At 44.1% G+C, this 25018-nt stretch overlaps 2 long non-coding RNA genes across 5 annotated transcripts in view; one reads left to right on the plus strand and one right to left on the minus strand.

The window, feature by feature from the left end:
- LOC136381537 (uncharacterized) overlaps positions 1-25018 on the minus strand; it is a 389650-nt gene that overhangs the window by 128353 nt on the left and 236279 nt on the right. The gene's annotated exons all lie outside the window — the stretch shown is intronic.
- Positions 2300-24236, plus strand: LOC136380994 (uncharacterized). Of its 4 annotated transcripts, XR_010747004.1 has the most exons (6): positions 2300-2336; positions 2640-2771; positions 15893-16030; positions 16853-17063; positions 18455-18545; positions 21799-22381. It is a non-coding gene; the product is annotated as an uncharacterized lncRNA (long non-coding RNA). The 4 variants fall into 4 exon arrangements; XR_010747007.1 differs by lacking the exons at positions 18455-18545; positions 21799-22381 and adding an exon at positions 22406-24236; XR_010747005.1 differs by lacking the exon at positions 18455-18545 and having other exon boundaries at positions 21797-22381.

Below are 25018 nucleotides of genomic sequence, written 5' to 3' on the forward strand. Positions count from 1 at the left end.
TTGGCTCAGTGGTAGGGTGGTCGGCCTGGAGTGCGGAAGTCCGGTTTGATTCCGGCCAGGGCACACAGGAGAAGCGCCCATCTGCTTCTCCACCGCTCCCCCTTTCCTTCCTCTCTGTCTCTCTCTTCCTCTCCTGCAGTCAAGGCTCCATTGGAGCAAAGATGGCCGGGTGCTGGGGATGGCTCACATGGCCTCTGCCTCAGGCGCTAGAGTGGCTCTGGTCGCAACAGAGCGACACCCCGGAGGGGCAGAGCATCGCCCCCTGGTGGGCGTGCCAGGTGGATCCCGGTCGGGTGAATGCGGGAGTTTGTCTGACTGCCTCCCTGTTTCCAGCTTCAGAAAAATACAAAAAAAAAAAAGAAAAAAAAGAATCTTCTGAATTTAAAAGTGCACATTTTTATTGAATTTGAAATTACTTACTTCACAAAGAAAGTTATACATGTCAAATAGTAAGCAATTCCAGATCTTATATAGCAAAAATTATTTTACAGAAGAATTTCATAAAAAAAATAAAGAGTAAAGTTAAATTTATGTGTTTTTATTTTGAACTTACCATTTTTACTAATATTTTTAAAGTATCATTTTACTTTTAGGTTATAAGCCACCCTTGACAATTGCCTTCCTGTAAATATTTTAAGGACTTTCAAGGGCTTCTTTATACTTTGCTACATTAACATTAATCCTAGACGAATACATTTAAGTGTTGGGTTAATTTTTTTGTTTGTTTCCGATATAAAGGAAGTGCATGATCTTTTTGTTTTATATTTTTAGCTATTTTCCAATTCTCCAAAAGATGGGGAAACATGGTGAGAGAAATTTTCTATATAGTCTTAACTGTGGCTCTCTTGTACTTAAAACAGCTGAACAATTCAGTTTACAAAGTGTATACAGAACATTGTGGTGAGCGAGCATCAATCTGCCACCTTTGAGTGTGAAGTAGCCCTTAGATGAGTGCCATTGTTACATGGTATAAAGGACCAACAGAATTGATTGAGAGCCAGAAATAACAACTCTAGGAATGATGGTCGCTGCCACTATATGACCATCCATAATGTGACCCCAGATGAGGAAGGTAATTTAATTTGACAGTGTCTTTGTGAATATATAATGTAAAGACCCTGTCTGTTTTATATATATATGTCTACCTGTTCATACCTAAACTCTGTAATTGTACACAGAATTGTTTTTTTATGAAAGAGAAGTATAAAAAATACATACTATATCTATATAAGAAGTTGTTGACAAATATATCAGAAAACAAAAAGTTTGCTGATTTTTTTCCTTAGGTGTCTATTCAGTAATCACTTTGACTGGAGCCAAGAGGAGAAGCGAGAAGCACAGCAGAGCCGTACTTGACAAGCTAAAGGTCAGAACACACCCCATTAAGGCCACATTGCGGTCTTTGGAACAAAATACCCTGCTGAGACAATTCTAAATATAAAAATGATATTTTCTTTTGCAGAAATCAAATTTGAGATGAAGCCTCCTTGGTAGTTTATTTTTAAAAAAATCAATCCTTGCTAACAATACATTCAGTATAATTTTATACATAAATACATCAAACCAAAATGTATAGAAATATCTTTTTTTCCAGTAAATATTTTTTAGGGAAGTAATAAAATGTTAAACTTTGAGAGTATGTGACATTTGAGATAAGGTCTCATTCAACTGATATCTAGATTATAACAAGTGGTATGCTGTAGAACAAATATTTTCAACAGAGAATAAACTTGCCTATATATGGGTTTGTTGTCTGTACATTAGGTTCTGCTGTTGGAAGAAACCTAACAATAAGACACAGCTTATTTATTAGTTTCTAATAAATATGTCTCTTTCAGTCCCTTTATGCTTATAATTAAATGTCCCTTTTCCAGAGAGGCCCTGGCCGTTGGCTCAGCGGTAGAGCTTCGGCCTGGGCGTGCAGGGGACCCGTGTTTCTATTCCCGGCCAGGGCACATAGGAGAAGCGCCCAGTTTGCTTCTCCACCCCCCCCCCCCTTCCTCTCTGTCTCTCTCTTCCCCTCAGGCGCAGGCACCGAGGCGTCATTGGAGCGAAAGATGGCCCGGTGCGCTGGGGATGGCTCCTTGGCATCTGCCCCAGGCGCTAGAGTGGCTCTAGTCGCGGCAGAGCGACGCCCCGGAGGGGCAGAGCATCGCCCCCTGGTGGGCAGAGCGTCGCCCCTGGTGGGCGTGCCGGGTGGATCCCGGTCGGGCGCATGCGGGAGTCTGTCTGACTGTCTCTCCCCATTTCCAGCTTCAGAAAAATACAAAAAAAAAAAATGTCCCTTTCCAGAGTTACCATCTCTACCATGCCTATCAGAGAAGTACCAACAAAAGGTAAGATTCAGGACCAAAACACCTGGGCTTAGGGCAACACTGTACTAACACTAAGAAATTACCAATGCCCAAACATAGCAGAGAGTCAGAACAGATTCTTTTGTGTTGTGCTCATCACTATGTAACTAAATATCAAAGCAAAAGAGTAGTGATAATTATAAATATGTTATTTTTATTTTATCTGATTGATGAATTGGTACTATAACACTTTTGAAGAACTGAAAGAAAATCATGAGACTGTTATGCTTCACACAAAATAGGAAATTAAGCCATATAACTGGTGTTGGCATTTATTTTTTTCAGAAATCAAAATGTTCAGCTCCCGTCCTATCAGAAACAGTGCCGTGTTGCAATTTGGATGCCAATTTATACCTTCAACCCATACAAGATTTTGCTCCTTAGTAAATGAACAGCATTTGGAAGGGAACATTACAGGTAAGATTGTTCATCTGTATTAGTACTATAAAGAACAAATCATTAGTGTCCCTTCTTCCATTAATAGCACAGAGCAAACTTAAAATATCTTTAAACCCTACTGTAGGCATTAGCACTGTCTGTAACACCACAGTATACAAACGATCAAAAAGTGACCATACATATTAACCCTTTCTTTCAGGTTCTTGACAAACACCAACAGAATCAGCACTCAAATGTACTGTAGTATTTACTAGAGTTACACAGTTGTCTGCTCTTCAGGAGAAGCAGCGCTTGGCAAACACTTTGATACTCATTAGGAATTGAGATAGTACTCAGTTTTGTTACCCAGCAATGTACATACACCATCTGTGCTTAGCCTCTCAAACTGAATGAAATTGTGAGGTTTTAAATAACTTTGTATAGTTCTCGTAAGAACTTGTACAAAGATCACTTCAGGTAGAGATTTGCAGTTGATATGTCTCTGTGGCAATGTCATAAACTAGGTCTTAGTCTCATTAGTAGTTGGGGATTGTTAGCATTTGCAGGCTCCAACAATGGGAGAGTCCATTTTCCCGGAGCTTCTTTCCTAGTTTCTCCTTCCTGAATTAGCAGCCTGATATGATCCACCTATGAGGTTGCCACTGCCACTGCCTGGAAGTTAAGAGGCAGTCTATCCCCACTCAGCGCCAGGTTCTGGGTAAGGCTCTGTCAGTCAGAGCGGCCAGGGTAATCAGACAGGGCTGGAAGCCAATTGCTCCCAAGGTGTCTTTCTTGAGCCTCCAGGTATGTCCAGTATGCCCCAGCACTATGTGGTACCACTCTCCCCAGGCTTTTTGCACTTTGTAACCTGTATTGGCTGGGTAGAAGATGCCCTAGTCGCTGCTTGCAGAACAGGAGGTCTTAAAAGCTTCCAAGTCCCTCTTTTTAGTGCACAGCCCTGAGTATGAAAGCTCTGCCAATCAGAGCCACCAATTTAAGCAGATAGCAGATGTGTTGACTTCTGTTCCATTTCTCAGGTATATCTAGTTAAATTTGCCTTAGCATTTTGTGGGATTGTTCTCTGCAAGGTTCTTCCTTGTTAAAAAGCCTACAGAATAGCCTGTCTAACTTCTGCAATGTTCTCCGAGGTTTACTCCAAAGGAATGTGTTTTACATCCTGTATCAGCTAACTGGAAGTTGCCCCTGCCCCTACATGCAGAGCAAGAGGCAGTAAAAAATAATGACGTTTCTTGTCTTAGATCACTGATCTGAGAGAGACCTTGTCAACTAGAGCCACGTAAGCCAGTTGGGCGGTGAGCAGACTTGTGGGTTAAGCAAATTTCAGCATTTGGGTCCAGAGATCTGCTTCAGAGACACTCTGCAACTGGCCTGTGTGCCCCTCCCCCTAGCGCTTTTGTATTTTTTCCATCCTGGAATGTCAGCCTGAATGGCTGGTTTAGGCACCCTGCCCGCAGGAAGAAGTCCAAGTGTAGGGAAATTCTCTTTTGTGCACTCCCACACGCTGTTGCTGGGGAGCAGGGACCACACCAAGACTGGTAGCAGCCCATGCAGAAGCCTCTGACCATGTCCCTCTCTCCAGGAACACGGGCACCCACACCCGGGGTGCCAAGAGGAACCTCTCACACACTGTTCGCAACTCGCCTACCAGGATATCGGGGGTAATGGCAGCCGCCGCTCACCCGCCTTGCTGGGGTCTATGCAGGCGTTAGCTCACATGGGCCAGGCCCCTGCAGGCACACTCTTTACTTGGCTTGAATGTCTGTGCTGCAGCCCGGCTCCCTCCACGCTCCCCAGCGCCCAGTCTCTCTCAGTTCCAAGTAAAAGCAGCCTTGCTCAGGTTAGTGAGGAAAGCAAGGGTTCCGTTCTCTGTCTTACTTCCTTCAGGGTTGATTATATATCTAGCCAACTTTTTGCCCAATCATAACTTCTTGTTCAGTGTGTGGGACTTCCAGACGCTCCAGGGATAGATTTTTCTGTCTCTGGTTGTAGAACTTGTTGAAATTTTGGGGCGAGGTATCGGAAGCGCTCCTCACGCGCCATGTTTCTGACGTCACCCCAGAGTTATATGACTATAGTCTCATTTTACACAATGTCCCATTTTATTTATGAAAAAATGGAGGCACAGAGAGATTAAAATGCTCCACCCAAGGTCACAATATGCAGAGTAATGATCTAAACTCAGGAAGTCTGGTTTGAAACATCTGAACTCCAACCATGGCACCAAGCTTATGGCCTCAGATTTTTTCTGAGCCCCTAAATGTGAGACTCGCCACGGGGTTCTTTCAGCATCTGCTCTATTGCCTTCAGTCCAGTAATTCTGGAGCCAGGATTCCAACACAGTCCCCTTAAATAAAAATAAGGGGGGGGGGGGGGCATCAGTGTTGGCATACAAATGTTTTTCAGGCCCCCAGGCAATGTAAGTAGCAGTCAGAGGCCCAGATGCTGACCTTTGACAAAATTATCAGCTTCAAGCCCCACTAAACATCCCTGGAATCTGGATCATGTTCCAGGCTATGGACTCACAATCTAAAGTGGAATTTTTCATCTGGTCCCAGGTGTCCTCCCATGGTACGACCAAGGCTCACATTCACCACCTTTATCCTCCCTGAAGACAAAAGTATCTACTGTGAGCCACACATCATGGCCACCTAGACACTTAAAACATTTCCCACCATTCTTCTTGGTGAGGCTGTGCCTTACACCTTTACTCTTCCCTACGGGGTATTTTAGAAAAACAGCCCTTGCTGGAGGCAGATGGATAAGGTAGTTAGACCAGTAACCGTTTAAGAACAGTCCAAGTGTGAACAAGTGCTTGGAGGATGCAGAGTGTCAACTTCAGAGGCATCTGGGAGTCATGAGTGACTGAGCTGACTGATGTGGGATGAGCTTGAAAGAAGGCCTGCCTAGGCCTGCCTCCAAAACCAAATGAAAGGGGAAAAAACTTTTGCAGGCTACAACACCTGAGCATCCTTGGAAAAGTACCGGTCACTTGCCACTCAAACACACACACATTCGCGTGCGCGCGCGCACGCACGCACACACACACACACACACACACAGAATGTTAGCCACTTGCGGCACCTCAGCCATAGATAGGCCTTTCAGAACCTCCAACAGTCACTGCTCCAGCCTTGCCTCCAGTGTCCCATGAACCAACTGTCCATTGCCTGAGCAAGGGAACGCCTAGTTAGCTCTAGTCACATCAAGGGGTCTTTTCCACTTCCTTTTCCAATCACACTCACCTGCACCTGCTGCAGGAGTACACCTGGTTGGATTCATCCAGCAGCCATGCATGCTCTGCCTCCAGCTTTAGCAGATGAATCTGCAGCTCCCTGGCCAGTGATGGGCAGCCACAGTCTCAGGTAGACACAGGTGCAGGGCAGCAGAAGCAGCAGCCCAGCCTGGTTAGCTCAGAATCCCACACCACCCTCTGGGCCCAGAAAAGCTCTTCAGGCTGCACTCAGCGTGGTGGCCCAGGACTGCAGTTCTGCCTTTGCCAAGGTCCTCACGCCACTCAAAGCACCAAAAGCAGCATCTCGGAGGGCCATGCTTCCCAGCAGTCATCCACCTTGCTGCCTGCCTAGCTGGGCATCTGCACTGGCCAGCACATGTGGGAGATGAGACCTGGCTGAGCAGGAGACAGGGATACGTGGCCCGGGACCGGCCTGGAGTGGAAAGGAGGGGGACGCTCATCTCTTAGGAATGCCGTGTAGCTCCATCCGGTGCTCATTGCCGCAGAGGTCCCCGTCAGAGTCTGTTGTGCACTGCTGCTCAGGGTTGTGGACCTGACACCAAAGCTGGAACACAGCTCCTCCATGAAGACACTAAAACTGAAGCTAGACCAGGATCCTGTGTGCAATCGGCTAAACCCTACCCGGGCTGATTAGGCAACATGACAACTCGAGATCCTTGCAGAAGGTTCCTTGCCAGACAGCCACTACCTTACCTGTAAGATGGGAAAAGTGCCACCTTCCCAAGCACAGTGCCAGAACATATCCATTCCAGAGTTTCACTGAGTGGGAGTCTTGATTAAAGTCCTACCAGATTTAGGAGAACTCTCAGCTGTCTAGAGTGGGGCAATTTCCCTGTCCCCCTTTTTGACCCAGCAAGCTCAGCCTCCTACAATGTAAGCCTAAGAAATTTAAGTGCCTTCTACATCAGGATAGGGCTGGAATTTGAGCCCCTTCAACTCCAAACTTTCAGTGTCAGGTGTATTATCCCATGTAATGTTGGTATGGGGAATTGTCCCAGTTTGACAGAAAAAGTAACCCAGAGAAACTAACACTACACAATCATAGAGCTTAGAACTGAGAGGGGCAAAAAGCTAAACTCCTGGCCCACCGACTGCATACACTGCTGTTCCCGCCAGTGAGCAATGGGGAGAAGGTAACGGGTACAGCCAGCTCCAGAGTTCACATTTGCTTCTGCAGCTAACATGGCCTTGTGTCCTCAGCTAATTCACTTAAATTAAGTCTCTGAGTTCAGCTCAGTTCTTCAGTTTTACAAAGGCAGGGGTAGGAAAGGGAGATGTTTGTACCTACCTTGTGAAATGATTGGAATAGATGCACATAAAGGGTTCAAGGGCTGGCACACCATACTAGTTTACTACATTCAGTACTTTGAGTTGATAAATATGACCATGGATACTAATGGGGTTTTCAGAGCCCTATATAAACACAGTTTCAACTGGACCCATCTAGTCATTTATTCATTCCACAGGCATTTATTGATCCTTTACTCTGTGCCAAAGAGGGGGGCTTTCTGCCTCCAGGAGCTCACACAGGAGGAGACAGAGGCAGCATAGTGCTCACATAGCAATCAATGCACTTTCTCAGTACGGCATTGAAGTTAGTCAGAATTTCACAGGCAGTTTTAAGCCTTGGAAGTCAGATTCTGGGTCTCTCCTGAGATTAAAGTTCCTTGACTCCTATGTTTCTAACATGTTTTGTGTCTAATTCCAACTCAAGGAGGCCACTGACTTTGACCTTGACCCTGTGTCCTATGCCCCCTCAGGCTGCTTCTTCCTATGGGCAGTCTTGAGAGAGAAAAGGAGTTAGCACAGAGCAGCTTCCCAGGAAGTAGTAGCCAGACCAGGACGTGGCTGACATGAGGCAGTGGGAAAGTATGGAAGTCCTGCGCCTTGTGTGAGGTGCCCAATGGCTGCCACAATGCCTTAGGGCCAATTCCCCATGTGAGGGTTGTGCTTACCTCTGTACCTAGGGCCCTGCTGTGGCTGTCCAGTCCAAGTCTCTTGAACCAGTCCCAAGTCCTACGCTGTGCCACTGCAACCTTGGGTGCTATGTGGAGGTACATCCGGTGAGCATATGTCCACTGCAAAGAATAGGGTCTGGGACAGGAAAAACCTGTCACCTCCAATCTCACTCACCATCACTTACAGGACTGCTGCCTGTTGGGAAGCTGCTGGAAGAGGCAGGTGCCTCGGCGGTTTTACCTCCCATTGGCTTGAAACCTGTTATCTCTCCCACTGAGCCAATGAGTTTGGCCAGCACCTCGGAGCCTAAACCAATTTGTATAATGGTTAGCTTTCTAGGCTTAACCCCAAGCCTCCAACAAGATTAAGCAGCGACTCAGGGGAATGAGGTGAAAAATCCATGCGATTTCTTTGTATATATATGACTTACCTGTGCAATCATCCCACCCAAATCCTGCTCCAGAGAGTGTCCCATGACTAACCGTCCTGCAGACCACAGACAGAACACAACTTTGAGTTCCACACACTTATATGAGACATTCAGGGGAAGTCCAGTTGTTGGGCTCAGACAATGTTTACGGCTGGTGAGGCTCATAGATGTGTTCTCAATGCTGGAACTCTCGGCTGAGTTAGGAGTTGCCTTCTCTTTTCCCAGATGTCTAAAGTGTTATAGGCAAAGCCCTGCTGCGTGAGCCTGGAAGCAGTGCTGGCAGAGCAGGGCTGTGATGAGCATGGCCCCTTACTCAAGACAAAGGACATCAAAGTGCAGCTGGGAGTAGAGGCCAGAGGGCTGGAAAGTGTAGGCCCTAGTGGCCAAAGCAGCGTATCCTAGTTCCTTGTGCTGTAATGCACACTGTGCGCACAAGAAGGCCCCTTATTCTCCATCATAGTTGGTTTGTATGAACCCATATTCCACTGATTTCCCCAGAAAAGCCACAGCTGCCCTGATGACGGCCCACCTCACTGCTTGCGGGTACTGACAAGGATCTCTGGCACCTGGCTTTATATCAGGATGCTAGCAGGTCTCTCATGGGGCCTCCATCATGTTCAACACCACCACGGTGTTCTGGTGCTACAGCACCGAGTTGGAGCTCCGAAGCAGAGCCTGCAGGATCTCTAGCCAGTGTGTGGTCTGTAGGAAATAGGGTAGTGTGAACACTGAGAAACAGGCTGAACCCTGGCAGGGGCACACCCACACACCCTGGACTCCCCTTACCAACCACTACCACTGCTGAGTGAGTCCTGGCCCACCTCCACTCCCTCACAGAGTAGAGGGACTGACCACTTGGGGAGAAAGTGAGCATGGCCAGGCCCCCAGCAGCCACCTAGCACAGCAGCTAATTCTCTTCCCCACTGTACAGCAGCTGCAGCCAGGCATTGCCCTTGGCTTCAAAGACTGTTCTCATTCCTGTGACCAGATAACAAAGGACATGAGGTCACCTGGGGAAAAGCCTTCCAGGGGCTCATGGCAAAGTTACACATGCCCTCTGTGGCTGTGTGACAGATCAGCTCATGGTCCTTTGAACATGTAGACCTCAATCTAGGGCACAACCCTCTCCTTTAGAATCTCTTGCCTGCAGAACCAAGGTTGGCAGTGTTGGCACCATCAGAGCCTCCACCACCATGTTCTCATTCAAGCCAGCCCTGGGCTGAGAATTTCCCTGGGGAATATTTAAACACCCTCTTGCTCTAGGTGTGAGCACCAGTTGTTTTGAGACTTCTGACCAAGCCTTAGAAATGACATAAAACCATGAAAAATGGTCTGAACTAGAACTTAGCACACAATGCTGGTGGTGATGGTGATGCTAACACATACAATTTGAGCACTTCCCCTGACCCAGCACTTAGACTGACTTTATCTTCCACACAACCCCGTCTGAAGCTGCAGGTGTGACTATTATGAGCAGTTTGTAGATGAGAAAACCAAGGCTGAGGAGTGAGTTTGCAGTGAATGTCACAATTAGTAGTAATAGCTAATGTGCATTGATTGGGCACATGTCTGAGAGCCAGGCACCTCTGTACTAAGTACTTTTACATGTATTTTCTCATTTCGTTCTCACCACAATTACATGAGATAGGTATTATAACCCTCCTATTTCACAGAGGGGAAAACTGAGGTATGGAGAGATTAAGTAATTTGCTTGAGGTTACACACTAGTAACCAGAGAAACCAGGATTCAAACACAGGCCGTATGACTCTAGAAATTGCACTATTATTGTTAGGTAAATTGTTCTCATGGAATGGTCCCCTCAGCTGAATGATACATCTGAGAGCAATGACCAAAAGTGCTTTTTAAACTGTAAAGTACATCAATAGGAAGAATATAAACCTTAATACCATGCCCAGGTCTCACATCTCAAGAAACATTATTGGAGCCTCTCACTGATCCCTGCCAGGTTCATTCAAGCCAAGAGCACCTCAAATTTTTGAAGGACTGAGAAGTTGGGGTGCAACAGAGTCAAAAGACCAGACTACTTCACAGATCTGCGCAGTGCACTCTACTAGTCAAGACTACACATCGTAGTCCTCACCAACCCTACTGATTCTGCAGGTGGCAGTCCATGCAAACAGAAGGCTGCCTTCCCTATTTCAGAGCTCAACAAAGCCATTTCCTGTTGGTCCTAAGAAGAAGCCGCAGCCCAGAGCAGAGGCCATCAGAACCCAGTGATGGGTGGAAGAGAGGCCAGGGCTGGAGCAGGAAGACATACACCCTCCTCCCAGGAAACATCATCTCTGGCTTAGAGGTGATGGTGAGCTTGACAAGAGCCTGGGCTGCCTTTGTTTACCCCACCTCAGAGTCTTCAGGGCCAGTGGGAGCAGAGCCTATGGGCACAAGCCACTTGGTGATCAAGACGTGCCCAGGAGCCTAAGACCCCAGCACCCTGATTGTGCCACCTTCATTTTCTCCTCTCTCCCCAGGCTTGCTGATCAGGGAGGCATAGACCCTTGTCACCTCTCTGAGGTTTTCCACTAAGCTACCGAAACACTTTCTGAAGCATCATTTACAGGCAAGACATGGGCTGTGCTGGGTCAGTACAGGCTAAAAAAGTCAATGACACAGAAAGAACTCGAGACCTTAACAGAAACCCACCTCCTTCAGCATCACTCAGCAGAAAGACATTTCCCCTGGTTATTAATAATGCTTTTTTGTTCCACTTCTAACACTAATTGCTGTTGTAGAAGCCACTGAGTCATGTTTTATAAACCATCAAAAACCATTTTTCATGGTTTTATGTAATTTCTCAGGCTTGGTCAGAAGTCTCAAAACACCATCTTACCTAGCCCCCTCCCTGAACAACTACAGTGCTGTGGTCTTCTGTCTTTTCTGCCAAATTCAGGAAAACCATGCAGGGAGAAGGTGAAGGTGGATGGTGGTTTATACTACCTACCAGGGCCCTGGCAGGGAAATATTCCACTTCTGGTCTCAGTAAAAGTGGGAAGCCAAGCAGTGGTTTTCTTGCTTTAAGAAACCCAGAAAACCTGGACAAGCTTTCACTGGAGTTACAGTGGAAACCTCGAGGCTTGTGATTCAAGTTCAACTGGACAGCAGCCCTCTGCAGAAATAGATCTGCTCAGGGCTCTGATACTGACATATGTGGTAGGTGGCCTAAGTGTTAAACATGAATGCACAATCATGGAGCTTCATCGTGGTGTAGATGATGAGCGTGGAGTTACAGGGCTCAACTACAGCTATGGAAACATGGGGGGATGGGTAAACAAAACTGGGGATCAGCACAGAGAAGTGAAGACCTGAGTGGGGGCAACAGGATAAAAGAAAAACACAAAGACATAGATAGAGTTTGGTCAAGGAGGGACATTGTGATCTAATAAAGATACAATGACACCGAGCCTGGAAAACCATTTATTTTATATGCTTAAACAAGAGGCTATTGTGCTAGGCTAGTAGAGCTGATAACTAGGTAACACTCTATCCCACAAGCATATGAGGACATCCTGAGTCTGTGGTACCAATGTGTGCCTGCTGCCCTGCTTTTGGTGTCAATACCCAGAACAGCCTTCAAGTTGCTTAAGTGACCTTGGTCTGCCAGGTCACTCAAGGATGAGCAGAGCCCTTTTTCTGTTCCCAGCTGCACATAGGCCAGAAGAAATCAGAGGTGGGGGCTCTCTCCACAGAACCACAGGTTAAGCTTTCTGCCATAATGGACAAAGACACTCTCCATCAGCAGGTAGGTAGGCTAAGAATCAGTGCCCCCAGCAAACAGTAAAACTAAAAAGCAATGAAGATCTGCATGTTAGTAAGCCGGGGATAAAATTGTTTCAATTTAAGATTTTTGAAAAAAACATTAACTTCTTTGACTCCATAATTAACACATTAACCAAGATTTTAAAAAATCTTTAAATATTTGCTAAGAAAGAAGATAGTAAAAGCTTCTAAAATGTTAGGTGATTCTGAAAAAGCTTTCACAAAACCTGGCAGGGGAGGGAAGGTTCTAAAAGGTTATTTTCAAACTCTGCAGAAAGAAGAATCATGAGGACAGAAATTGATGAAGGTCCCGAGTTGAAAGAGGGCCAGTCACGGGCAGTGTCTCCCACTGGTCTGTGCTGGGTTCCTGCTTGGGAGGCCCAGGGCTGGCACATCCAGGGGCCAGCTGCAGAAAGCATTAGTTCAGGACCTAACAACCTTTGCTAGAGTGGTATTCTAATGAAAATCCCCTCACACCTGACCCAGATGTGGCTGTGAGGAAAAAGGGAATCTTACCTTTTGTGACAGCATGGATGGACCTGGAGGTTATTCTGCTATGTGAAATAAGCCAAGCAAAAAAATATATCATGTGATCTCACATATATGTGGAATCTAATGGACAAAGTGAACTGAGAAATGGAATAGAGGCAAAGGCAGAGTCACAGAGCCGAGAGGGACAGCAGTCAGAGGATGGGGGATGAAGGGATGGGATCAGAGGGTAGGGGGATTGTTGAAACTATATATACATAACACAGATAGACATAGCAGGACAGCAAGTCCTAGAGGGAAGGGGGGAGGCAGTTGGGGGAAGGGGGCAAAGGAGGTATAAAAAGGGACACAGGTGTGGGGTGAGAATGTTACGTTCACTGGGACATTTGAATCCCTGTAAACAATAAATTAAAAATTAAAAAAAAATTATGAGGGATAACACAGCAGAAGCTAAATTAAAGGCCTGTAATTAAAAAGTAAATAAAAAGAACTTATTTTTGTTTTCAGATTTATTTCATTCTTTATTCAATATAGAAAGGAAAAGCAAAGAAAGAGGCAGAAAGAGAGAGATGAAGAGAAAGCCAACGTTTAAGCCACCAATCACCCACTCAACCTGATGAGAAAATTCTGGCCAGGAGGTTCCTCAACATTCTGCCCTCAACACCCACACTGTTAATGCCTGGGCATGCCAGGCCCCCTGTTAGGCACTCCCACAAGCTCCACGGGCCATCTGTTAATCCCTGTTGCAAAGCCCAGTGTCAGGTGCCTGGGCAGCAGTGCAGAGGTGTGTTCCCAGGACTCCTCTCTGCATAAGTGGCTGCGCTGTGAGCCCCAACTCGACGTGGAGGCAGAAGAGATGCCTGGCCCAGGTGAAGGCCTGCTCTCTGGAGTGTGGGAGATCCTCTTCCTGCTGGGCAGCCAAGGTTGCGCAGCAAGGACCAGTTTGCAGAGAAGCCTGGAGTTAGTTGCATACCTGGTGCCCAGTGATAAGGGGAGTGCCAGGTCCTGGGTCCTGGGAAGCTGGTGTGTGCTTGGTGTGGAGGAGAGGTGGGAGCAGCTCAGCACGTGCACTTGTAAGCGACAGCCCCAGGTAGGGGTGGACAATCAGTCTGGGGCAGTGGCCAGGGCCACCTTGAAGTGCTATACTTGCCTCTATCAGCGTGGGGAAGTGAAGACCTGACTGGTGGCAATGGAAGATGAAGGAAAACACAGAGAAATAGATCAAGTTTGGGCCAGGTTTGATGGTGCCCTGAAAGAGACACAATAACTCCAAGCCTGATTTCAGCCTGGTTACCTCTTGGGGCTTTGAACCTGGGTCCTTTGTCTGACACTATCCACTGTGTCCACGCTGACCCTGCTTTTGGGGTCTGTGCCACGTATAGCCTTTCAGTTGTTTCAGTGATTGACCTGGCACTCAAGGCAGAGAAGGGCTGTTCATTGGCTCTCAGCTGCAAGTAGGCCGGATGCCTTCAGATGCAGTGGCTCTCTCCTTGTGGCCCTGGCATGTGTGGGGGCATGTGACCCAGTGACCAAGGCAAAAAGAAAAAACAAAACAAACAAACCAAAAACCCAGAAAGAAAAAAAAGACGGGTGGAGGCGAAAGCCTGCAAAGCCTCCGGATTACCAGGAAGTCTCTTGTCCTGGTGCTAAGGGGGCCCGCCCCTGCCTACCTTCACAAGATCATGTAAGATCAGGCTCATTCAATATGACCACAGACCCTTGAGGGCAGCCTCCTGGTGGCCCCAAAAGAAACACCTGGCCTCCAGGTCTCCTCACCTTTCTACACCTCATGTGAGTGGACATGTTTGCCCCCCCAGGTCATTCACACTAGCACAAGCTCTGCATGGCACTGGTTTCTTCCCTCTGCCTAAGCTTCCCTTGGGTGGCCAAGGTCACCGCCTCAGGGACCAGACCGGTTTGAAGAGGAACCTGGAGTTAGCTTCACTCTGGGCACCCAGGCATAGAGGGGGATGGCAGGACCCGACCACTGGGCGGCTAATGAACGTGATGGGGCAGAGAAGGGGAGGAAGCAGCTATGGCCTGATGCTCATGGGAAACCAGCAAACAGCTGAGTGGACTGCCATACTCTGCAAGGAGGCCACGGTCACCTCGAAGTGCTGTGCCCCAGGGGACAAAACGCTGGCCAAGGGAAAAGGAAAAAATTGTGTGGGAGGAGGCAAAAGCCTACAGCACTTATTACCAATGGTCTCCCTTCTAGGTGCTAACCAGGCCTGACCCTGCTTAGCTTTTGAGATCAGACAAGGTCAGATGCGTTCAGGGTGGTATGGCCATAGGTGCTTGGCAGCCACCTCTGGTGGCCCAAGAAGAAACACCTGGCCTCCAGGTCTCAATGCTTTGTGCCCTAGGTGCCTGGGCATGTCAGGTCCCCTGCTAGGCACTCCCACAAGCTCTGCTTCCATCTGGATGACCCTGCCACCACCATTTCCAGTGGGCTGCCAAGAGAACCTCCTCAGCGCCCTGTCTTATTCTCGGGGACCGAAGGTATGCCAACCCACCCAGATGGTGGGAACTGGAGTAAGGATCAGGGTCTCAGTGTCACAGCAACTTGCAGAATTATGGTCGGGGGAGGGCTGGGGATGGGAGGACAATGGCCCATGGCAGCTGCCTGGGCAGCTATGCAGGGATGTGTTCCCAGGCCTCTTCCGCTTGCCCAGTAATGACTGGTCTAAGTGGTGACTCTGGGAGCCCCCAACTCTGTGTGGCGGTGGAAGAGACACCTTGGCCCCAGGTGAGGGCCTGCTTTCTGGAATCCAGGAGATCTGCCTCTCCCTGCTTGGTGGTCAAGGTCATGCTGCAGGAACCAGTTTGCGCAGGAGTCTGGAGTTAGTTGCACACCCGGAACCCAGTGATAAAGGGGAGTGGTAGGACCCTGCTCTTTGGCAGCTGGTGTGCTTGGTGGCATGGAAGAGCAGGGAGACAGTTCGGCACATGCACTCATAGGCGACAGCCCAGTTTCAGTTCCAGGCACCTTTGGTGCTCGGCCTGCATCTCACACTGCAGCCCTTGAGAGAGGTCAGCCCTCATCTTCAGCATTCATTCCAGTTCAAGCCATCACTGGTTCTCAGCCTCTAGCCTGACTAGCAATTTTTGAATCTGAAACTCTTTCTCCAGTGACCTAGCTCATGCTGTTCTTTGCATTCAGTCTGCAGCTCATACTGGAGCTTTTGACCTCAGTCATCATCTTCAACAGAGCTCTCATTTTCTTTTCCCAGGGCTGTAAACACCCAGCTGATGGCACCCAAAAATACAGCCATGGAGATCCATATGCTGGAGAACAAAGACCACGCACTCCTCTACCACACTCTTCACTCCATACTGATCTGATCCAAATCTTGCCCAATATGCCAAATGTAAGTCTGTTGGTTGAAGCCAAGCATCTTCGTTCTAAATTCAGGGAGACGGTAGAGAAACTATGGACTCAAAAGTGTCAGGCCATACCCATTTATTGGGAGTTCTACAGAGACAGGAGAGCAAATAAAAAAATTCTGCTTTTTTCAATGGAGGGGAAAGGATCAGGAAAACAAACCTCATGGTGGCAGCTGAAGGAATCAGGAAAACAAACCTCATAGTGGTAGAAAAGCAATCTAGCTGAATCACCCCTGAGAGAAGGCAACCATACCTTTTTAAAGACACACACATGCTAGTGCAATAATTGTGCAAAGTGACTGCAGCCAGGAAACCAGGGAGCAAGCCCAATGCACCAGTTTTTCCCACATCTCTGTGGGTTAAAGCATTGTTCTGAAATGAGAAGTTTGCCAGTTTGATCTCGTCAGGGCAATAAAGGGGACGCAACCAATTAATGAATGATTAAGTGGCACAAAAAGTTTTCTTACACCTCCTCTCTCCCTTTGTCTCTATAAAAAAAAATCAATAAAAATAATTAAATCTGGACAAGTAGCTGGAATGGTTAGAACATCATACAAAATTGCAGAGGTTGTTGGTTTGATCCCCAGTAAGGGAATATACAGAAACAGCTTAATCCTGTTCCCTTTTTAACATCACTGCTTCATTCTAAGTAAAAGGAAGAAAGGAAAAAAGAAAGAAAGAGAGAGAGAAAGAAAGAAAGAAAGAAAGAAAGAAAGAAAGAACAGAAAATCCAGTTGAACCATCCGTCAGGTCTAATTTTCTCAACACAGCTGACCTTTATTTTATTTTCTTCCCATCTTATTAAGTGCTGAAGGCACGGATAAAAGAATTGATTGCAGCTGCTGCTGATGAACTCTTTCAACATGGCAGCAGTGAGACAGCAGAAGTGAGATGAGAAGGGGGTTTCTGTGAAATGGCTTGAGTCCACAAGAGCTTGAGAAAGAAAAGTGGAAGGATTGTGGTAGCAAATTCCAACCTGAGATTCTCAAGACTGAGAAGTGACTGAAACTCAGCCAGGTAAAGGAGCAGTATGTTTGAGGAGTGTCAGGGGTGGTGGCAACTGTGAGAGTGTGGCAGGAAAAAAATTATAGACACGGGCTGAGACTGGGCCGGGTAAAGGGTGTTATAAAAGCAGATGTGGAAGTGGGGCTTTGTTCATGACGGGTTGGTGATGGAGAGACCAGGGTAAAGAGGAAAATGGTTGTGGCATGTCTTTGGAAGGATGACTGGACCCTTTTGGGAGGTGTTCTGAAAAGGTTGAGAATGGAGAGGATTGAACCTATGATGTTTGTGTGTAAGAATTGGGAGCTGTTCATCTAGAAATAAATGGGGAAGGGTGTAAGGCAGACTTTACATAAAATAAGAATAGATATTTAGGAAACAAAGAATTTGTGAGATTTGAGGACAGAATGCAGAATGATTCACGGGGAGTAAAGAATTGGAGGGAGTGAGGTTGGATGGGCAACAGGACAGTGTGCTGCATAGTGGAAGAAGTTTGTGTGTTTACTTTCCCTTGGTGAAAGAAATTGTGAGCAAAGTTAAGCAGCGTCAGCTGCTGACAATTCTAATTACCAGGGCTTCTAACTTTAATAAGGTGGTAGTGGCATTAGAAAATGGTCATTTGCTGATGAAGAATTGAAATTGGCTGAGAGTTCAACTGGATTTACCCTGAAAAACTTACTAAATTACCTCTCTTGTTTGGCTTATACAAAAAAAAAAAAAAAAAAAGACAAAGTAGGAGAACTCATGTCACAGGACTGGTAGGACCAAGGAAGTCTTCCAGATTTTAGCAGTGCATAAATGTGTTTATACAGCTGTATATGCTAAAGTGGAATTGTGAAAGTTTGGAAAGGGGAGCAGAAAATGAAAAACTGCATGTAGGCAATGCTGGAGGAGTGTTTCCTTTCTCAACACCCTCACCATCTCTGGTTGTTCATTGATTTGTTAGTGAAAGCCCTTCTGACAGGTGTGAAATAATTTCTCATAGTGGTTTTAATTTGCATTTCTCTACTGATTTGTGACAAGGAGTATTTTTATATGCCCATATTTAGTGGGGAGTTATTTGAATACTCTTTTAACACTTCATTTTCTGAGGTTTATAATTTTCAATTGTGTTTTGACTTCTTTAGAAATCATGGTATAGGTTGCTCCAGTTGAGCTTGATGTTTCACAAATTTAATGGATTTAAGCAGGAGCTGCTAGAAGGAGTCAGCCACTAAACTGAGTGAGGTGTAGGCTAATCTGCCCCTTAAGCAGGCATAGGGTACTGAGCTGCCTCTCTGACCCACATGGCACTTGCACATTTTTATCATGGTGCACATTTAGGATAAGCTTTACCTTATCTGAAAATGCACCTTAGATAGTATCTGCTTCTTCTGGTCATGCTGAGGCAATTTAAATTGCTCCAGCAGCCACTTGGGAGGCATTGCCATGGAACTGAGAGAAAAAGGTAAGACCAGGAAGAGTCAATATACAGAGGACCAGCAGAGAAATGTTGTGGTATGTAATACTGTGGGTTTTTTAAAAGATTTTTTTTGAGGTGTAAGGCAGTGAGAGGTTGCGTGAGAATAAGAACTATAAGTTTATTTATGCTTTGCTTTATATTAACAAGAAACTAAGCATATATGCGACAATTAGTAAATATGTCTTGTAAAATATTAAAAATATTTGTGCTACCAGTAAATATAGCTCAACCAACAAGTAGATCGAATATGATTATGAATATTAATGTAAAAAATACTGGCATAAAAGATACAATTTCTTAATTTTTGTTTTTACCAGAATTAAATTTTTTTAAAGGTTTAGAATAATAATATATATCAGTAAAGCTACAGAAAACTCAATTAGAAATGAACTCTGTATAAAATAAAACAAATATATGTTGTGATTGAATTAAAATATATGATATACTGGGATAAGTTTTTGAGAGAAAGGGAATTAGTTTTGTCTTAAAGTAAGGATTGGTGTTATTGATGCAAATTTGGTTCTATTTTACTTTGTTAAAAAAGACAAACTGTTTGTATACTGTGTAGCACCAGATAAGATATTATAAATTTTTATCTGCCTGTGAAGCAAAGATACTATGTTTTTTTAAATTATGTTACTGATTTCTATTTTTTTATAGAGGTCTTCAATTACTATAGGGACAATCTTCTCAATCCTAAGAACCAAAGATGTGATAATCATACATCTATTTAGTGCTGATGTGACAGGACCCTTTTCCCAACACTCAGCAATAAAAGCTTTAGTGATGGCATGCCCCACTCTTTCATGTGTAATGGTGGAAAGGGTCATGCCTAAAAGAGAGGGGCGTCCAGTCACTATAGTTTTTATTTATGTCATTATCTGTGATGTTGGAGAGCTAACATCACAGGACTCCCAAATGACTCAGGGTGGACACCTTTGCACAGGTACGTGACCAAAAGGTGGTGCAGAAGTAAACCATAATCTCTCAGATGGGTCCACATCTCACTACAAGGACCCTGAGCTGATGTGAAAAGGTTCCCAACTCTAACATAAGAGAACCAGGCCACATACTCAGAGAACTCAAACCAGACATGAGAGGACTCCCTCCTTTCTCAAGTGGGACACATCCTCACAATCACAAGGTCCAGATACAATATGCCAGAGTTCTATACTCTCACAAAAAAAATAGTTACAAACACTCAGAAAACCCAGAGTTGATGAGCCAAGACTCACACTTTCTGGGTGGGAACACTGCACACACTCCAATGCATACATTCAGTAAATGCTCTTCTCTGCTGCCATTCAGGAACATCTAAGAAATAGCACCTATTTACTAAGCATCTTCTGTTGTCATTTTGCAAGGGCTCTATGAATCACCAGGGCACTTTACATCATGCCTAACTTAGGATGATTTACATATTGGTAGTGGAAGGATGCAAAGTGCACATAGCATGAACCATTACTCTTTCATGGGGGTCTTCTCACCTTTGTAGCTGAATACAAATCTCCTGTGACAAGATACAATATTCTGTCGGGTAAAAACAGAAATTTCTCCAAAGTACCAAAACCCAGAGCTAATTTGCCAGGGACCCATTAGCAGAGAATAGCAAGCAGATTAACTGTTTCTTAACTCTTCCATAAAATCTATTCATTAAAACTAAAAAGCTACTATTGAAGCAGAGTTCTAACTTTTGGACTCCTCTATCAGAACCATGGCCTGAGTTAAGATGCCTAATGCTATTCCCTCTTTTTCTGTAATATGTCATTGGAAGAGCTTTTCTAACTTTAGTCAGCTTAGGGCTGGTGAGAGCTTCTTTTAGTACTTCAAAAGCCCTCTGTTATTCTCTTTCCTACCTAAAACTAGTTGACCCTTGTTGACCACTTTACTTTCAAGTCTTATAGAGAGGCCTGACCTTTTTTTATATTTTACATTCTATAACTGGCAATATCCACTTAATTCTAGGAATGTTCAGAGGTGTTTCTGAGTGGTGGGCTCAGGAAGACCTCAAATGCCCTGTATTCTACTTAAAGATAATAATTGTTCTAGGAGTTAATAAAAAACCTAACCATTCCAATATTTTAAAAATATTTATACTTTATCCCTTTTTTATGTAGAAATGAAATGTAATGGGGTGACCTTGTTTCATAGAAACACATAGGTTTCATGTATTCATCTTTATAGCATGTGAACTATTCACCTATAAATGACACTCCCCCCATTCCCTCTCTTCCTTCTGCCCTATGTTGCCACCACTCTGGGCACAATGAAGACAATCCATCCTATCCGCATGTATCTCACCACTCCCCAAACTGCAAGCATGGCTTACATACAAAAACCTATTAATATAATTTACTGTGTTAATAGAGTGAAGAAATGATAGCACATGACCATCTAAAGAAATACTGAAAAATCATTTACATGCAAACAAATGCACATCCTTGTTCAATGCAGCATTTTTCATGGTGGCCAATACATGGAAAATACCAAAGAGTTTCTTTTTTTTTTTTACAGAGACAGAGAGTCAGAGAGAGAGAGATAGATTGGGAGAGACAAACAGGAACGCAGAGAGATGAGAAGCATCAATCATCAGTTTTTTGTTGTGACACCTTAGGTGTTCATTGATTGCTTTCTCATATGTGCCTTGACCATAGGGCTGCAGCAGACCAAGTAACCCCTTGCGCAAGCCAGCGACCTTGGGTCCAAGCTTGTGAGCTTTGCTCAAACCAGATGAGACTGCGCTCAAGCTGGCAACCTTGGGGTCTTGAACCTGGGTCTTCCGCATCCCAGTTTGATGATCTATCCATTGCGCCACAGCCTGGTCAGGCCAAAGAGTCCCTTAATAAAACATTGAACAAAAAGATATCTATGTATAATTAAATACTAGTGGGTCATACTTATGCATATGCAATAAACAGCATGAATAAACCAAGAGACTATTTTAAGAAGAAAAATAAGGAAGTCAGAGAAAGTTAAGGACTATATAATTGCACACATATGTGGCAGGAACACTTAGATCAACAGACATAGACAGAAGTTAAGTGAATACCAAAGGAAGGGGGTGGAAGAAAGAGGAGCAAATGAGATTTTTCTACTAAAAACACTCAACAATCTAGTACTACAAAAGAATTTCCTCAGAGAATAGGCATTTACCAAAAACCAACAGCTAAGGCATATGGCAACTCTATACTTACATTTTTCAAAACACCATACTGTCTTTCATAATGGCTATACTATAGTTTACATTTTCCTTTTTGAATAAGATTTTTTTTTTTATTTATTTTAGAGAGAAGAGAGAGAGAGAGAGAAGAGGGGCGGAGAAAGCATCAACTCTCATATGTGCCTTGACCAGGCAAACCCATTGTTTTCAACTGGCGACTTCAGTGTTCCGCATCTCAATCCAATGCTCTATCCATTGCTCCACAGCCTGGTCAGGCCAAAGAGTCCCTTAATAAAACATTGAACAAAAAAAATGTAATACCTATGTATAATTAAATACTAATGAGTTATACTTATGTATATGCAATAAACAGCATGAATAAACCAAGAGACTATTTTAAGAAGCAAAATAAGGAAGTCAGAGAAAGTTAAGGAGTATATGATTGCACACATATGTGTCAGGGACACTTAGATTAACAGACATAGAAGTTAAGTGAATACCAAAGGAAAGGGGTGGAAGAAAGAGGAGTAAATGAGATTTTTCTGCTAAAAACACTCAACAAACTAGGACTACAAAAGAATTTCCTCAGAGAACAGGCATTTACCAAAAACCAACAGCTAAGGCATATGGCAACTCTATACTTACATTTTTCAAAACACCATACTGTCTTTCATAATGGCTATACTAGTTTACATTTTCCTTTCTGAATAAGATTTTTTAATTTATTTATTTTAGAGAGAAGAGGGGAGGAGAAAGCATCAACTCTCATATGTACCTTGACCAGGCAAACCCATTGTTTTCAACTGGCGACTTCAGTGTTCCAGGTCGACACTTTCTTCGCTGCATCACCACAAATCAGACCCAGTTTACATTTTCACCAACTGTGAAACAGGGTCCTGTTTCCTCCACAACCACTCCAACCTTTTTATTACCTCTCTTGTTGATAACAGCCAATCTATCAAGTGTGAAGTGGCATCTCATAGTTTTGATATGCATCTTTTTGTACATCTCTTTGTTGTTTGTATCTCTTCATGAGAGAAGTGTCTGTTTAGGTTCTCTCCCTATTTTTTAATTGAATTGTTTGTTGTTGAGCCTTATGAGTTCTTTATATATTTTGAATATTAACCGCTTTCTGAGCTATTGTTTGTTAGTAATATCTTTTTTTTTTGGTAGGTTGCCTTTTTCCTTATTGTTGTCAGTTTTTTTTAGCTGTGAGAAGCTTTTAGGTTTGATAATGTTCTAGTCATTTATTTTTGCACTTACCTCGCTTCCCTTTGGGATCAAATTAATGAAAAGTTCTTTATGGCCAAAGTTTAGGTATTTAAAACCTATGTATTTTTCTTTTTATTTTATTGTTTCAGATCCTTTATTTAAATTTTGATTTATCTTAAATAAATTTTTATGCATAGTGTGAAACTGTAGTCAAGTATCGTTTTGCATGTGGCTTTGAAATAATCTAACACTGTTAATTCAAGAGGCTTTTCCTCCATTTATTGTGTGTCTTAAATTATTTTGTAAAAAGAAATGTATTTCCCCATATATCTTGGGTTTATTTCTGGGCTTTTGATTCTGCTTTATTATTCTGTGTTTAATTAATTAATTACTGAGTTACTTTCTCATTGATTTATTTTGCCAGTATTATGCTGTTTTGATTATCATGGTTCTGTAGTATACTTAGCGGTGAGGTAGTATAATACCTTCACCTTTCTTCCTCTTTCTCAGGACTGCTAAAACTACTTGGGGGTCCTTTGTAGTTTTGTACAGATTTGATAATTTTTTGTTGTCTTTTAAAGAAATGGATGAACATTGAGAACATTATACTATTGTATTTGAAATAAATAAATCAGAAAAAGCTAAGAACGATATGATTTCACACATAAGTGGGATATAAAACTAAGGCTTATGGACAGAAATAAATATAAAGTGGTTATTAGAGCAAGAGATCATTGAGGTAGGGGCATAAAGAGAAAGAAATATAAATCTCACATAGCTGGGATATAAAACTGTGACTCATGGACATAGGTAAGAATAAAATGGTTACTTGGGGGAGAGGGTGGGTCAAAGGGAGAAATGGAGGAAAAATATACAATGACGGAAAATAATTTGACTTGAGGTGGTGATCCCACTGTGCAGTCAGCAGCTTAAGGGAAATAGAAATATTCAACAAGACACTGACCAGTTTTATCTGTGGTAGACCATTAGGCCAGGGTGTACATGTCCCAGGTTTAATTCCTGCTCAAGGGACACAAAAGAAGTGACCATCTCCTTTTCCACCCCTCCCCCTTTTCTCTTTTTCTCTTTCTCTTCCTCTCATGCACTCCTGCAGCCATGGTTCCATTGGTTTAAGTGTCTCATTCTTTGAAACTGGGAAAGTTTTGTGGAGCCTATGCCTCAGGCATTAAAAATAGCTCAGTTGCAAGAATGGCCCCATATGGACAGAGCATTGGCCCCAGATGGGGGTTGCTGAATAGATCCCAGTTGGGACACATGTGGGAGTCTGTCTTTCTATCTCCTCTTCTCTTACTTGAAAAAGAAAAAATCAAGAGGTTCACTGAAACTGTGTGCTCTTATTGATCACTATCATCACATTAAATTTACTTTTTTTTTCTTCTTTCCCAAATAAGAGAGGGGAGATTAAAAAAGACAGACTTCAGCATGTGCTTGGACTGAGATTCACCGGTCAACTTCTGTCCGGGACTGAAGCTCTGGCCATCTGGAGCCATGCTTGCAACTGAGTTATTTTTATTTCCTCAGTGGAGGCTCCAGTGAGCCATCCTCAGCACCCAAAGGCAATGGTACAGAACCTAGTCTTAATGGCTTGCTTCTCCTGCGGTATGAGACCGCTGCTGTATAAGCAAGTGAGCCTGTTACCCCCAGCATTTTTGTCTTTTTGTGCCTGGACAAAATGACAGCTGTGCCCTATGTCTTGGGACTACGTGAAGGAAGGGAGCTTTGATTCCTTTGACACACTGCCTTAGATTTATTGGCTTTTGCAATCCAGCACTGTGTGAGGAGAAATGCTCATGGCCTGCTGCCTGCTGGAGATGTGGAACTGGTGGGGGAGGCCTTTTAGGCCATATCTACCTGGAGCGTTTTGTTCAAAATGATGATTCCATGGGAGGTTGGTTGTGGCTTTAGTCCCACAGAAATTTTTCTATAAACCAATATTTAGTAGATTTTGGTGTATAATTTTTTTTTACTATGTGTTCTTAAAACAATTGTCTTTTCAAATTTAATTACTTTTTTGGTTTTTTGTTTGACAGTGATTTTGAGTGTTGTGGACATTTTGTATATTATATTCTGATAGTTGCGATTCTGTGTCGGAAGCCAATCAACAACCACTGGGTG

Source organism: Saccopteryx leptura, chromosome 9 (genome assembly GCF_036850995.1).
Source record: "Saccopteryx leptura isolate mSacLep1 chromosome 9, mSacLep1_pri_phased_curated, whole genome shotgun sequence".
NCBI classification, from domain to species: Eukaryota; Metazoa; Chordata; class Mammalia; order Chiroptera; family Emballonuridae; genus Saccopteryx; species Saccopteryx leptura.